This window comes from Furipterus horrens, unplaced genomic scaffold, assembly GCF_987537825.1.
Source record: "Furipterus horrens unplaced genomic scaffold, mFurHor1.1.pri manual_scaffold_5, whole genome shotgun sequence".
NCBI lineage: Eukaryota > Metazoa > Chordata > Mammalia > Chiroptera > Furipteridae > Furipterus > Furipterus horrens.
The window spans coordinates 59,668,311-59,685,067 of record NW_028327175.1 but is presented as its reverse complement, the minus strand read 5'-3'; the positions used below and the strand labels follow the sequence as shown (position 1 = coordinate 59,685,067).

General features: G+C 39.2%; 1 protein-coding gene and 1 pseudogene across 1 annotated transcript in view; one reads left to right on the top strand and one right to left on the bottom strand.

Moving 5' to 3' along the window:
* ADGRV1 (adhesion G protein-coupled receptor V1) overlaps window positions 1-16,757 on the bottom strand; it is a gene marked incomplete at its 5' end in the record, with an annotated part of 466,202 nt that overhangs the window by 108,275 nt on the left and 341,170 nt on the right. The gene's annotated exons all lie outside the window — the stretch shown is intronic.
* LOC150008695 (small ribosomal subunit protein eS4, X isoform-like) lies at window positions 2,691-4,363 on the top strand (annotated as a pseudogene).

Here is a 16,757-nt window from a genome sequence, read left to right as displayed (position 1 = left end):
TGAATTTATCTATGATCTTGATGTTTAAGCTATACTGACTTTTCAATTTGATTAAAATTTTAAACCTTTTGGGATTCCTTTTGCTGTTACATATTGGCTTTGGTATGCTACTTGATTTGATCTAATTGGATAAGGTTAGTTAATAATATAAATATATACAAAATAAAAATAGCTTATCAATCATATTCTTAAACATCTCATTATTTAACAAAACCAGAGTTAGTCAAAGCATTTCAGAAAATTGTGGTCAGGCAAAAAGTAAAGTTGGCATAAAACATATGCTGAGAAAGCAAAAATATATTATTTTAAACTCTGATGAACAGAATTCATCTTGGGGATGTAATTTTTTTAGCAAAACTTCTCCATTGGAAGGTAAATGCATAGGTCACAGGAGAAAGAAAAGGTGAGACCAAGGGAAAGTTGATTCGCTCTTCAAAAGAAAGTGAGAAGAACTTGGTTCTTTTCCAGGGACAGCTCAAGAGGACTGAAGACTTTAAGGAGGACAAGAACATATGACAAGCCAGGTGATGGAAGAGAAAAGTGCTGGAAGAAGAAAGAGCAGCTGAGAAAGTCTCCATGTTGCAGATGATAGGGGAAAGCTCAAAAAATAAAGCTGTCAAGCAAAATGCCCATTACACTGTTTTGTCACTCTTCACCCTGCCTTGTGCTCACAGAATTTGGCAGGGCACAGAAAAGCAAAAGGAGCCTATGTTTCACATCTGTGTTGGTAAGAGACAGAGAGAAGAAAACACGCGAAAGAAGCTAGATGCAGGGTGCGGGGAGGGAATAAGGGGAAAGCAGGAATCCAAGGCACAAGTTCCCATGGAAATTCTGGGGAGGACCTGTGATAGGAAATCAGGCCAAACTCTCAAAAGCATTCTGTGGAAGGGTAAACCTGGAGGACAGAGCATTTGACAAATAAAAGTTCTGGAAGATATCCTTTTCTAAAGCAAAACAGGGTAATTGATGTTAATAATCCACGAGACTCATCACCCTTCTTGAATCTCCCTGAAATGTTCAGAAAATCTTGTTCCAGTGCTGTCATCTATTGAGGTAGGTTCTTGCACAGAAATTTTGTTATTCAGCTTTAACCAGGCTTAAAGTTTGTAATCCAGGTCTTCTTGTTTTGAAGTATAATTTGTTTTGCATTGAGACTACCTTGACTGGTTTTCAAAAGCCTCAAAAAAAAAAAAAAAAAGCTTGAGTAACCTCCATGGTCTTCCAAGTATATTTTGAGAACTTCAGAGGGTAGAAAATAGTTACCATTCCATGTTCTTTAGAACACTCAACCAAATGTTAAATGAAATTTTTTAAAATTTAAAATCAGAGTTAAAGAATTTAAAATGTTGGTATTTATATCTAATATTCACATATAAAATCAAGCTATTACAAAACTGAGGTAGGTTAAAAATTTCTACACGCTATATTTTATTATATTATATTAATAGAACAAAACAGATAAGAAAAGGTGGTTAACTACTCAACCAAAGAAAGTAGAAGGAAACAGTAATGAAATATAAGCCATCATTGGCGAAACAGAAACAAATAAACAAAAACAGCAGGGAGAGATGATTTTAACTTCACCTCTGCATCCCCATTGCTACCATCTTGGGCCAAGTGACCATTATCTCTGGCCTCTATTACTGCAATAGCCTCTCACTTTTCCACCTGCTCTATTTATATAAATCAGATCATCTCATTCCTTCCACAGTGTAAACCCAGAGTCCTTACACTTACTTTTGCAATTTCTCTTCTTCTTTCTCTCTCATTCACTCTACTTGGGCCACACTGGCCTCTTTCCAATTCCCAGCCTTAATAGGCATATTCCACGCCTTAGGGCTTTTGCATTGGCTGTTTCCTCTGCCAGGGATATTCCTTCCCTGATAAGCACATGGCTAACTCCCTGCCTCCTTTCAATTTTTGCTGAAACCTCATCTTCTCAATAACACCTTTCCTTCAATTCTTCTTTAAAATTGCAACCCACATGCCCCCTTCATATGTTACAGCACTTCCAGATCCAGCTCACCCTGCTCCATCCTTTTCATAGCATTTCTTATAATAGTATTACAGTAGGTAGGTAGCTAGTTAGTTATTAACAAAGGAAGGAAGCAAATGGAATCAGACATTAAGCCTGATTAACTAGGAAGGGGCAACTTCACAGACATCCCAGGGGACAGCCCCATTGTGCTCTGCCAAAGGACTTAATCCCTGAACAGGTGGCTTTCCATTCTCCCCAGGGAATAGCTGCTCCATTCTGGCAGATTATGGAGGTGGGGGATCGGGGGTGGGCTGGGGGTCAGTGAGCAAGAAATTACTCTGCTGAGGCATACACACTGGGAGCCAAAATGGTGACATAAAGGGGAAGTGTCTAGTCTGGGGGAAACATCAGATAGGATATGGGCATGGAACCCCTGAAGATTCAGGAAAGGGCTTGGATAGGGTGAGGGCTCAGCACAAACCCAGGAAGGATTAGAAAGAAGATTGGTTAGTTTGAAAGAAAGCCTGCTCTTTCCCAAGACCGAGATAAAATAAACAAAGCTTAAGAAAGGCCCGAGGTCCGCTCAGGCGCTCTCTCTCTCTCTGAGTAGCCTTGTGAGCCTGGGTTGAAGTGAGACACCAATTGGAGCAGAGCACAGCTGGGAGCAGAAACTATGTTGGACTACTGGAGCCCAGGGTGACACATTACAGTTATGGATCCCGACCCTCCTGGTGGACACTTGGGTTCAACAAGCCCAGTACTTCTGCCACAGCAGACATAACAGAGCCACCTGCTTGTGAATGAGACATTGTGCACCTGGGTGCAGTCCTTTGTTTTTGTTCCAATAAATCTTGCCACAATGCCTCAAGTCTTCCTATACATGGGTCCCTAAAATGCATTTCCTGTGACTCTGTGGAAGAATCCTATTTCTACCAGCAACAATACCCCATATAATTAATTATACTTTATATTTGTTTTTTATTTATTTGTTTATATTTGTCTCTATATCATAAGCTCCACAGAGTAGAGTTCTAAGATCTATTTATTTGTTTTTCACTGTTCTTTTTCTTTTCTTTTGCCTTCCCATCATAATCACTTACAACAGAGTATGGCATACAGCAGTTACTCAATGTAATTTACTGATTACCTGAACAAAATATATTTGTTTAAAAAGCTACTGCTTTGCAGACACTAACAATCATTGGCATTACCCATCATTATAAAGAAAGAAGGCACAAAAACAATGTTCAGAATGAAAAGGGGACATAACCTTAAATATAAGAAAATAATATGAAGTATTTTATGCCAACAAATTGGAATACAGTATTCCCTCACTTATCACAGGTATTACGTTCTACCCCCCTCCCCCGCAAAGTAGGAACCTTACATTTATTCTACACTCTTAAATCTACGTAACCTTAACAACATACATATACAGTACCGCAAACTCCCACGATACAGTGAAAAATCTGTGACAAATAATTAAATATAATATTTTTTAAAATCCTGCGATACATTGAGGCCATGATAAGTGAACCGTGATATAGAGAGGGACTACTGTACTTAGATAAAATAAACAATTTTCCAGGGAAAGATTTCAAAGTGATTCATTAAAAAGAAAAACAAAAAACATGTAGCAGCTCCAAAGTACTGGATGCTGGATAAACTGACCCACATGTTTGCTCCTCAGCCATATACAGTCCCCACAAGCCAGAGAATGTCTACCTCTCATCATTTTCTTAAGCAACAGACTTAAGTATGCCCTGACAGGAGATGAAGAAAAGATGGTCTGCATGCAGCAGTTTATTAAGATTGATGGCAAGGTCTGAACTGATACAACCTACTCTGCTGGTTTTATGAGTGAGATCAGCATTGACAAGACTGGAGAGAATTTCCATCTGATCTGTTACACCAGGGGCTGTGTTGCTGTTCATACTACACCTGAGGAGGCCAAGTACAAGTTGTGCAAAGTAAGGAAGATCTTTGTGGGCACAAAAGGAATCCTCATCTGGTAACCCACAATGCTTATACCATCTGCTACCCTAATCCCCTCATCAAGATGAATGACACCATTCAAACTAATTGGGAGACTAGCAAAATTACTAGTTTATCTAGTTTGACACTGGTAACCTGTGTATGGTGACTAGAGGTGCTGCCCTGGGAAAAATAGGTGTGATCACCAACAGAGAGAGATACCCTGATTCTTTTGACATAGTTCATTTGAAAGATGCCAAAAACAACAGCTTTGCTGCAAAGTTTTCCAATATTTTTGTTATTGGCAAAGGCAACAAACCATGAATTTCTCTTCCACATGGAAAAAGTATCCGTCTCACCGTTGCTGAAGAGAGAGACAAGAGACTGGTGGCCAAACAGAGCAGTTGGTAAAACGAACTCTAAGTGACATGATTTGAATAGTTTTGTACTTAATTAAGGATAACACAGCATAAATATATACATACATATATATTTTGGAGATAAAATTCACCCCACCTTTGCAGATTTCACAGGAGTGTTCAACAAACCTTTATAGAAAAATAACTCCTTCTTACACAAACTGTATCAAAAAACAAAAAGTTGTTCATCTAATTTTTGGATGCTACCATAACTTAGATATAGAAACACCAGAAATATGAGAATCCTTTAATCCAGTCTCTTGCCTATAAATATACATGCAAAAATATTAATAATTTGAATCAAGAGTAGACTAAAACAAAGTAGGGTCTATGCCTTCCAGTCAAGATGGCAGCATTGGCAGAAACAGCTCGCCTCTATGCACAACACATCAAAAATACAACTAAAATACAGAACAACCATACTCAGAACCAAAAGAAATCGAGTTGAATGGGAAGCCTGACAACTACAAAATTAAAGAAACCACATTCGTTGAGACTGATAGGAGCGGCGCAAATGCAGAACAGGCTAGTCCCTCACTCATGTATGGTGGATAAAAATTTGAGAGGTGTATCTTGGGAGCAAGGAGTCCAAGCCCCACACAAAGTTCTCCAGCCCAGGGTTCCAGTGCCAGGAATTTAAGTCCCCACAACTTCTAGCTGTAAAAACCAGTGGGGATTAGGTCAGTGGAAGAAACTGTTGAAGTCCCAAACAGTTCCTCTTAAAGAACCCACACATGGACTCACCTACTCAGACTCACTCCCTCTGAGCTCCAGCACTGGGGTAGCAACTTGAAAGGCACCAGTGGCATACAGGGAGGAACTGCAGTGTCTGGCATCAAGGTGAGCAGAGGCCATCGTCCCTTTTCTAAACCCTCTCTCCACAGGGTCATCAAGCTGGTGCCATATTTGAGACTCCGTCAATCTGGCTAACACTGTTTGACCTGCCTTGGGGATTGCCAGAGACTCCACCCCACCCAACTTAAGGGCCCACCCAAGCTGCTATTCCATATGAATGTATTGTCTTGGCTCATGCTGTACAACTTCCTAAGTCCTATCAAACAAGCAATAGCTGGCCTCATTGAACTCCAGGCCTGGCTCTAGCAGTTTCATAGCTTGGCTTCACCTGGGAATCTCCAAGCCCAGCACATGTAGCAGCCATCTCAGATTGCTTTATAGCTCAGAAAGGGTGGCCCAGGGCAAAACACGGGTGGGGGCTGACTTTGGCCTGAACTACCAGGGAAAAACCAAGGCCAGCACACCCAGTGGACAGCTACAGACTATGTCGAAGCACCACCACCATGCACCTGCACAGCTGATTCTCCACGGAGGGCAGAGGTTGGTGTTAAGTGGTCAGAGCCAATTCTTGCAGCTGACTGGTCTGAGTAAATCTCTCCCATTGATCCGCCTACAGAAACCACAGTTCAACTACAAGAGAAGAGTGTACTCAGCCCACATGAAGAGTGCGCCTTGAGTATCCAACTTGGTTGATAGGGTAGGCTGTGCCACTGGACCCTACAGGACACCTACTATGATAGGCCACACTACCAAGACATGGAGTGAAACCAGCTCTACCTAAAACATAGAAACAAACACAGGGAGGCTGCCAAAACATGGAGTCAAAGAAACACAGTCCAAATGAAAGAGCAGATCAAAACTCCAGAAGAAAACTAAACAAAATGGAGACAAGCAATCTATCAGATGCAGAGTTCAAAACAGTGGTTAGAAGGATGCTCAAGGAACTTAGTGAAGACCTCAATAGTATAAAAACGATCTAGTCAGAAATGAAGGATACACTAATAAAAAAAAAATTTACGGGGAAATAATAGTAGAGTGGGTGAAGCCAAGACTCAAATTAATGATGTGGACCACAAGGAAGCAGAAAACAACCAATCAGAACAAGAAGAAGAAGAAAGAATTTTTAAAAAATGAGGATAATATAAGCAGCTTCTGGGAAAACTTTAAGAGGTCCAACATTTGCATCATAGGGGTGTCAGAAGGAGAAGAGAAAGAGCAAGAAATTGGAAATCTATTTGAAAAAATAATGAAAGAAAATTTCCTTAATTTGGTGAAGGAAATAGATATGCGTATCCAGGAAGCAGAGTCCCAAACAAGATGGATGCAAAGAGGCCCCCTCCAAGACACATCATAACTAAAATACCAAAGGTTAAAGATAAATAGAGGTTCTTAAAAGCAAGAGAAAAGAAGTTAGTTACCTATGGGGGATTTCCCAGAAGACTGTCAGTAATTTCTCAAAAGAAACTTTGCAGGCTAGAAGGGACTGGCAAGAAATGTTAAAAGTCATGAAAAGCAGGTAACTATAACCAAGATTGTTCTACCCAGCAGAGATATCATTTAGAAATGAAGGGCAGATAAAGTTTCCCAGGCAAGGAAAAATTAAAGGAGTTCATCATCACCAAAACATTTATATAAAACGTTAAAGGGACTTATTTAAGAAAAAGAAGATCAAAACTATGAACTAAAAATGGCAAAAAATACAAATCTATCAACAACTGAATCTGAAAAAAAAAAGACAAAGCAAACAAGAAAAGCAGAGACAGAATCATGGATACAGAAAGCATTTTGTTGGTTGTTAGATGGGAGGGGGGTGTGGGGGAATGAGTGAAGAGATGTAGGGTTTAAGAAGTAGAAACAGGTAGTTACAGAATAGCCAAAGGGATGTAAACAGTATAGGAAATGGAGTAGCCAAAGAACTTATATTCATGTCCCATGGTTATGAACAATGGTGGGGGGATTTTCTGAGGGAGTGGAGGGTGGCAATAGGAAAAAATCAAGACAACTGTAATAGCATAGCCAATAAAATATAATTTAAAATAAAAATATTCAAAGATTTCAAAGAGGACTTAATATAAGGATATCTATCATTATAATCTCATATTAACAGATTAAGGGAGAAATATCATATACCAATTAAAAGAGTATGGTGTTTGTACAGGAATAAACAAATGGAAGAGAAAAAACAGGTCTACCCACATGTGAATGGGAATTTTAGTATATAATAAACAAATGTGGGAAGAAAAAATTAATAAATGGTACTGAAACAACTGGTTATTATTGTCAAGAAATAGATCCCTACTTCAAACCACCTACACAAATGCATTTTATATGAATAAAATGTCTAAACGTGTAAAGCTTCAAACATCTTAAAAGATAATATAAGAGATTACTTTATGTCATTGGTATAGATTATTTCTTAAGCAAGGTACAAAAACAAAAGTGTTAAGGAAAACAATGATTAATATGACTGTATCAACTCGTCGTCGGCAGCCGTCCGTCTCCAGAGACGATGGTGTAGCTTCTTAAGAGTCTATCTGCACCACCGAAAATGGCTGTGCAGTCCGACTCGGGAGTGACACGGTATCTGTCTCCTCCCGTGTTGAATCGACATCTTGCGATGACGCTGAAGCTACAGAGCCTGGGCAGGGTAATATGGAGGGTCTGCTGTTGCCCATGCAGCAGACCCCCCCTCTCTTCGCAGCTGAAGGGTCCAAGGGAAAGACGGAGTCAATACAGCTTGGCTTCAGGTGCGCCGCAGGAGTTGCCGGTGTTGACTACAACGTCAAACCGCCTTAGGGACTCCGGCTCCGGATTTTCTGTCGGGGTTTACTCCCTTAGCTTTTCCCCTGAAGAGGTATGCCGCAAGGCAGCGGAGGTTTTTTGGAGTCAGAGTTTTCCTTCTCTGATGTACCCTGACTGGAAGATCGAACCAGCGACACTTAGCTCGCAGGCCGACGCTCAATCCACTGAGCTAAACCAGCCAGGGCTACAGTATCAACTATCAACTTAAATATTGATATGCACCAAAAAGATAAGGGACAGAACAGAAGCAGATATCTGCAACATATCTGAGAAATTGATTATCATCATGAAAAATGGATTATTATATAAAAACACTTATTGACATAAATCAATAAGAAAAAGACAAGTCTATTAGAAAAAATGGGCAATTGTGTAAAAGGACAAGGCACGAAGTGTTGATGAAGCTGTGGGAACATGCTGCTACATGGCTGGTGGGGTACAAATTGTTACAACTATCTTCACAAACAATTTGTCAATATCTACTTAAGTTTAAGGTGTGCCCCCATCAAGGTCAGCAATTTCACTTCTTGCTATATGTTCCAGAGGAAAGTTTGTACATATACATATGCAAATGTGTTCACTGAACCACTGTCTATAATAACAAAAAATTAGGGAAAATCTACAGGTGTATCTATGGATAGCTAATAAATTAGAGAAATATAGTATTATACATTCATACCTTTGCATAAAGAAGAACAGTGTAAACAAATGAACTACAGGTATGTGCATCATGTTGGAATAAGTCCTAAAATATTATATTGATTAAGCAAGTAAATTGTGAAAAGATAAGAACATTTATATAAATTATTACTCTATAGAGTTCACTAAGAGTATAAAAACATGAGTTGAAAGGATATACACTAACTTTTATAATATGAAGGAGTAGAAAGGAGAGTAGAAATGTATCTGTGGTTTATTTCCTGTAAAAAAACTGAAGAAAAGTCCAATGTTTTCACCTGGACCTTGGCTCAGTCATGTTTGGTGAGTGGTAAGTCTAGAACTGGTTGTGTTTAAAGAGGCTGGTCCTTGATGGTAGATGTATCTTAACACTGAGCAAAGCAATGCATCACTAATGATTAGGATAGATTTGATGTGTTAGATATGTCTGATCATATATAAATAAATGGGTGTTATGGAGATAATAAGCTTAAGGGTAAGATGTGGGCTGGGTGAGACAAAGAAGGCAAAATATAAAAGTATACCAAAACTTACTTAAGGAATCAAAGTCAGTTTAAAGTCTTTTGGAAATAGAGTCATAAGTAAATAAGCAGTCAAAGAGGAACAGTGAAGCAGATCTTCATGAATATAATTTTCTTGCACAGTCAGCACAGTAATCTAGGCCAACCTTGGTTCTGTTTGGAACTTTAGATTCTATGGCGTCAGGCCCTCTAGGTTTATGTAGACAGTTGGGTATGAGTAATAGGAGAAATAGTGGAATTGTTCATAGCCTCACAGATTTTGGTAGGAATCTTTCCCTACCCTGTGATCCAGACAGTCTCAAAACAGATTCAGAAGTAGAAGTGTAACTCAATTCTTTACTCATAAATCTCTTTCTATTTCTTTTATGAGAAATGAAAACAGAGGAAAGTTGAAATCCAACCATTCATTCGTTTAGAGAATTACAAACAATTTAAAAAAACAAAACAAAACAAAAAACAGGACTTGAGTAGCAAATGGGTCTCTTGTGTCTTCCAGCACGCAAAGCCTATTATTTAGAAATCTTGATTTAGAAAACAAATTCTGTGAACAACAAAAGAAAGTCTGCTGGCTTGGTAATGCTTTAAAAAAAAAAAAAAAAAGCAGGTTCTTTAAAAGTTCATTGCAATCAGTATTTACATCACCAACAATATTGTCAATAAATTAAACTTACTATTGTACAACACAGGAAAAAGCAATGTTCCTTGTTTATCTTTGGCTGCTGTGGACTTTTAGCTCTACTGTGGGAAAGAGAACTCAAACAATGCTAAGGTTTTCCTTAGAGAGAGATCCTGATCAGACAGTCTTGAGCAAGGCATGAAGCACAGTATACTAACGCAGGAGGGCAAAATTTAAATCTTTGTCGTTCCCTCCCCTGTAATGAAGACTGCCAAGTCACTCCAGTGCATCCTCAGAACAAAGGAGAGCCTTCTCATTTACACGACCTCGCTCTTTGCACCTAGTGCCTGTCCCACTTATCCTAATATCTTTCCTGACCCCCTTTGTCATGCAATTCCCATATCTCTCCATACTCTGGGCTGGCTTGCTTTGCTCCAAACAAAAAAATGCACACATTGTATCTTAACTTCTCAGCATTAGAAATTAACAGAATCACCAAAGTGGGCATTGTAAAGAATGTGAGAAATTTAATCACATTTTTTAGCCTAGGTTCTATGACAAGATTTAGGGGCCCAAGAACTTCATTGAATTTATGCCTGCACATTTCTTGAGACTTCTAACATTTTATTAGATTATCATAGAGGTTAGCAAACATAATACACTCCATTAATTGTTTATAAACTGGAAAATGAAGAACAGACATTGTTCCTTTCCTCTAGAAGACAGCTCGTTAATGGCAAAGAGAGGGCTGGTGCTGGCCTGTGGACATTTGGTCCTATGCTCGTCACATTGTAAGAGCTGAGGTTAACTTGTCTTTACGAAAACATTCATTCTCAATGATAACTGGCATTTTTTACTAAGGCCTTCCGTGTTCTCATCGCTCTCCCCTGCCAGGTCTTTGGCATGCTGCTAAAACCCATTCAGCACAGATGGCTGTGTCACCTGTGGGTTCAGGAATGTTCATGTTCAAGGTGGTATTAAACCTCTTTAAGAGCTTCAATATCAAACATGTCATCCCTCCTTTATAGTGCATACATAGTTCCTTCTCCTCATACCAAACACAGAGATTTAATCTTAAGTTTTTCAGTTTTTCAGGACTTGAGGGAAAGGGAATTGTACTAAGATTTCAAAAATATAAATAATTAAATCGCAGGATTTTTAAACAGTTAATATTCACAAAACAATAAAGTGATCAAATAAACTTGGACTGCCTTATATTTGTTAAGAGGCATTGTTTTATACCTTTCTCCAGTGAAATATTTTACATTTAATTTGTTGGTATCACCCTCTGCTTTCAAGCATTTGCTAACATTTAATGTTATTTGGAATTTCCTAAAGGTTAACAAAACTGTAGCCTAGTAGTTTAAAGACTGACCTTGAAGCAGGTTCATATCCCAGTTAAGCTACTTGCTAGCTGTGTGACTTGTACAAATTTTATATAATTGCTTGTTGTCTCAGTTTTCTCATTTCTAAAATGTACATAGTAATTGTATGTACTACATAGCAGCATTTTGTAATAAGCAGTTAAGTATTATTATTATTAGATGGCATTTTCTTGGTTATTACCTCTTTAATATAATGTGCCCAATCCTTTAAATTTGTCACCCCTGCCTTGTTGAGAGTTGAGGTGCTTTTGTTTTGGAACTAACCCACCCCGCTTTTCTGTGTCCTCTGCCTTATTTTAAACTGTGTATCCAGAGTTCCTGGACAAATCCCAGTGGTACAACGAAACTAAAACAGGTTGTTTCAATTCCCTGTTTGGACTATCAATAGAGGTAACTGGAATAAATGCAATGGCCCACTGCACAAACAAGTATCTGTGGTTTGTGTGGTCTCATTTCATCACCGGTGAATGGCGATGGCCCTGGTTTGCAGGCTGCCATTCTGAATGTGAGGTAGAACAGTGGGGAAAGATCCTCTGCTGGCTTTTCTTTTGCCTATGACAGTCCATTGAAGGGTCAGCTGAAATAAACCGTCTTGCCTGAGAGCTTGCCTTTTCTTACAACATGTCTCTCACAACAGAAAAAGATCACACATATTTAAATATAAATATATCTATTGTTCCAACTATGTGTCCACAAAGATCATTCATTTTTACATTAAATACACTGTTTTAGGTATTTATGCATCCATTTTGATAATCGGTATTAAAATGATGCTTAACTATCCGGCTTGGTAAGAGGGGCTCAAAATCTTCCTTCTGCTCCAGGCAACATTATTGTTTTTGCAGTAAGCTAGCTCCAGACTTTGTCTCTGACTAATTGTATGATTTTTATGCAAGTTAGTTAAGGTCTGCATGGGGAAGGAGGTAGGGAACTGCGAATGGGAGAAGGAAAACAGAAAAGCAAGGGATGCTAGAGAGAAGAGAGGGAGAATTACAAAAACAGGAGTGACATTGTGAATTATTGCGTAGTAAGGTCTTCCGTCCCTGGCTGGTTTGGCTCAGTGGATTGAGCGTCGGCCTGCGAGCTAAGTGTCGCTGGTTCGATCTTCCAGTCAGGGCACATCAGAGAAGGAAAACTCTGACTCCAAAAAACCTCCGCTGCCTTGCGGCATACCTCTTCAGGGGAAAGGCTAAGGGAGTAAACCCCGACAGAAAATCCGGAGCCGGAGTCCCTAAGGCGGTTTGACGTTGTAGTCAACACCGGCAACTCCTGCGGCGCACCTGAAGCCAAGCTGTATTGACTCTGTCTTTCCCTTGGACCGTTCAGCTGTGAAGAGAGGGGGGGTCTGCTGCTTGGGCAACAGCAGACCCTCCATATCACCCTGCCCAGGCTCTGTAGCTTCAGCTTCACTGGAGAGGACACTCCAGCGTCATCACAAGATGTCGATTCAACACGGGAGGAGACAGATACCGTGTCACTCCCGAGTTGGACTGCACAGCCATTCTCGGCGGTGCAGATAGACTCTTAAGAAGCTACACCATCGTCTCTCGAGACGGACGGCTGCCGACCGACCGAAGGTCTTCCACAATATTTTGATGGATCATCAATGGTCTTGAGGTTGCTGGGGTTGGTCAGAGAAGCTTGCTATAGGCAATCAACTTTCCTAGTCTATAAAGAGTTCAAAAAACCGCAGTTTATAATCCAGAAGTAGCAATGAAAACTTGAAAGCCTTCTATCTTGGCACAATTCCCAGGGAAGTGGATGTGGAGACTCACTGGCATGAGCACCATTCTGTGCAATTTGCCGCTTTTTATTTGATAGAATTTTGTTGCCAAAGCTATTGCATCAAGTTACTGAAATCTTAGTGATATAAATTGTCTCATCTGTCACTCACCCTGACAAAATTTTTAAAGGGCCTGCTCTCTATTGAAAGGAAAGATTAACCTCTTTTGCCCATTATGCTCAGGCTGTAGTTTGTGTCTAGGAGAACAAACTGATTTTTTTTTAACCCAAAGGGAAATGTTTTAGTGGAAACTAGTTCCCCTCATTATGAAATATGCACACATTCAGAGACATTTTCTAGAGATTAGGAATTTTATTTTATATCTTTTAATCATTTTCTATGGTAGTTCAGTTTGTTTTTTAAATTTGAGTGTAACTTATCATTGCTTGTAGTTAAATCCCAGGAGAGAAACAAATCAGTGCTGATTGATAAGAAGATGTAAAACAAAGGTTTAATACCTTCAAACCCTAAATGCGATACTAAAGCTAACTCATGGAATATAGAGATTGCTTTCCTTTCTAAAATAGGATGTTATCAACATTAACTTCCTTTGCTTGTCTAAACTGAAAATGCCCAAACCTTCAATTTCATTGCCATTATTCTGTGTCTCAAAATCAGCACACACTAGACAAGACCAGTAACATAACTGAGGAAATGTCTAAGACCATCAAGATAATAAGCAGCTGAAACAAAGATGCTATAGGCTTGAGTGTCCACAGACGAGGAATTCAACCCTCGCTAGGGAATCAGCTAGCTAGGGAGTTTTCAGAACATACCACGCCTGGGTCCTAGGCCCTTGGTGCAGAAATTGGCTTAGGATTGGGTCTGTCCATCAGCACTAGTTTTTAAAAGTTTTCCAGGTTATTCTAATGTGTCGCCAAAGCTGAGAACCACTGAACTATAAGATGAAAAAAGAGAAGGGATGAGTCTTAAGTTGCAGAGTTCTATTATGGGTAGTTACTAGTTACTATATATTGTTTCATTAGGTTCTAAAAGTAAACAAAAATATTTTGAGAGCATTTTAATAACGTTCTCCAGTTTACATCCTATCTCTGTCAGGATAAATGCTTGCATTTTCAGTGAAGGAAATATTGCTCTAACAGCCTTGCTCATGGCTCCAGGAAATAGCCCTGCTCCCTGCCTACCAAGACACCCCAGGGGCTTGGGAGCAGCCCGGGATCCTTTTGGGATTAGGAGATAGTAACCCTGGGTGGGAATAGGATTTACGGTATATTTCTAAACCCCACACTAGAAAGCATTTTCAAATATCTTTCACCCACTATTCTGGCAATTAAAGTTGAAATGGTTCAGGAAAAGTAACCCTAATTCAAAAACCAAACACAAGATAGGGAGAAAAAAACATACCTTTCCAAAATACAACAATTGCATTTCTGGTTTCAGGTCCATGTTTTCCATTCCATTCCCACTGATCTCAGCCCAAGGTCTTTATCTCTTCCTTACACTATCACATTTTTTACCTGGGCTCTGGTGTTCCACCCCGGATTCAGCCTGTGAACAGCTGCAGATTAACCCTCATGCTCGCAGTATGTAGCACTTGTATTAAACTCAGAGCTTAGCTGTATACCAGATTGCTTTTAGTCACAAGAATATTTTCAATATTTAAACATGGCTTTATTAACTGTAAAATTGCAATATATCAGTTTGCTTAAAAAGAAGAGTTGCTGCTTAAGCTTCAACCCCCGTTTAAAACCATTGGCTCTTAAGTTTATCTGCAGGATCTTCAATAGGGAAAAACAAATCATTTCTATTCTAACCCACACAAAAAGGAAGTTAAGACTTGAGACAACAGGGATCTTAAACTTTATAGAAATTTCCCAGGGTTCCAAATTTCCTTGCAAAGTCCCAAGATTTCACACTTAAATTTAGTTATTTTTAGCTCTCCAGTCTCCTTTAAATGTAATGTCTTAAAATAGCAACACAGAAAGCTGCAGGCTAAAACCGAACTTGTAAACCTGTTGCAACAAATTCAGCCCTCACATTAAGGGAAACAAAATTACTGTATTCATCTCCCCGAATTTTTTCCCCACAAGTAATTTACCTTATTTGCGACTCAATTCCAGTCGCTCATAAGTGGGGGTGGGGTTCCACATAACCACACAGTGGAAAAACTTGAAGGATTTATGCGCCTATAAGTGGATGTTCGCCATTTGAAGAAAACACAAGCCAAGCCAAACTCTTAGCTGTCTGTGTTTAGCCCTGATTACAGGGGTTATACAAATAAAAACCCAAGTGGATTCGGGATTTAGAAAATTGCTTAGAGGCTTTCCTTTCCATAATAAAGTCCAGGGGGTACCCTATATCAAGTCTCTGAATCAAATCTCTCAGTCAAAAATTACTTTCTGCCTATTTTCATTTAGCGGTTCTTCCCAGCTGGGCTCCATGGACACTCTACAAGCAGCTGGACGTACCGAAGTTTGGTCCAGCTAAATTTAGCAGAAACACTATGTTTACTTGGCTATAATTTCTAGTCATAAGGATCTGTTATCATAGAGCCTAGACTGCACTGATATATACTGTGGCTAACATCGACTATGATTGAGTCAGGCAGATAAGGCTAGAAGAAAGAGAATGATTACACTATTCTACCCACAGTTGTGTGCCGCTTAATGACAGGGATACATTCTGAGAAATGTGTCATTAGGCGATACCATCATTGTGCAGACATCGTAAGAGTGTACTTACACCGACCTAGATGGTATACCCACTGATGTTCAACCTTTTCCATCTCATGGCACACATAAACTAATTACTAAAATTCTGCAGCACACCAAAAAATAGATTTCTGATAATCTGAGCAAAAAAAAAAAAAAAGTGTTTAATTTGGATTCATTCACACCAGATGGCTATTGTGACTCTGTCTGCTGTCATTTTTGTATTTGACAACCTAAGGGAAAAGAGGTCAGTGCCCTTACTAAATAGTCAGGCACTGCATGTTTTAAACATTCTTGCAGCACGTCAGTTGAAAACCGCTGGCATAGCCTATTGTTCCTAGGCTGCAAGCCTGTACAGCATGTAGGCAATTATAACACAATGCCTGGTGCTGCATTTGTGTATCTAAACATATCTAAATGTAAAGTAGGTACAACAGAAATATGGTATAAAAGATTAGAAAAAATGGTACACCTGTATAGGGCACTTAGCATGAATGGAGCTTGTAGGACTAGAAAAGGTGCTCTGGGTGACACACTGAGTGAGTAGTGAGTAAATGTGAAGGCCTAGGACATTGCTGCCTAGGACAGACTTTAAAAACACTGTACAGTTAGAGTATGTTAAATTTATAAAACAATATGAAATTAAATCACATGCAAAAGAAAATGAAGCTATCCAGAGATGCAAACACAAGACGTACGAGGCTGCTGCTGGTGTAACACATAGGCACACTGTTTTACAGCAAACCTTTTTTAATAAGTAAAAAGAGTACACTCTAAAATAATGATAAAAAAGTATAGTGTAATAAATACAGAAACCAGTAATATAGTCATTTATTATTATTATCAATTATTATGTACTGCACATAATTGTATGTGCTATACTTTTATATGACTGGCAACGCAGTAAGTTTGTTTACACCAGCCTCACCACTTACATGAGTAATGAATGCATTGTGCTGTGACATTAAGAGCCACGGCATCACCAAACAGCAGGAATTGTGGCACCATTATAATCTTATGGGACCACTGTTGTATATGTGGTCCACTGGCCAAAACAGCAGTATGTGGCTCATAACTGCCGTTCAAAATGGAATCGTTTTGAGGGTCATGATTATGGTATCAACTATTCCGCTG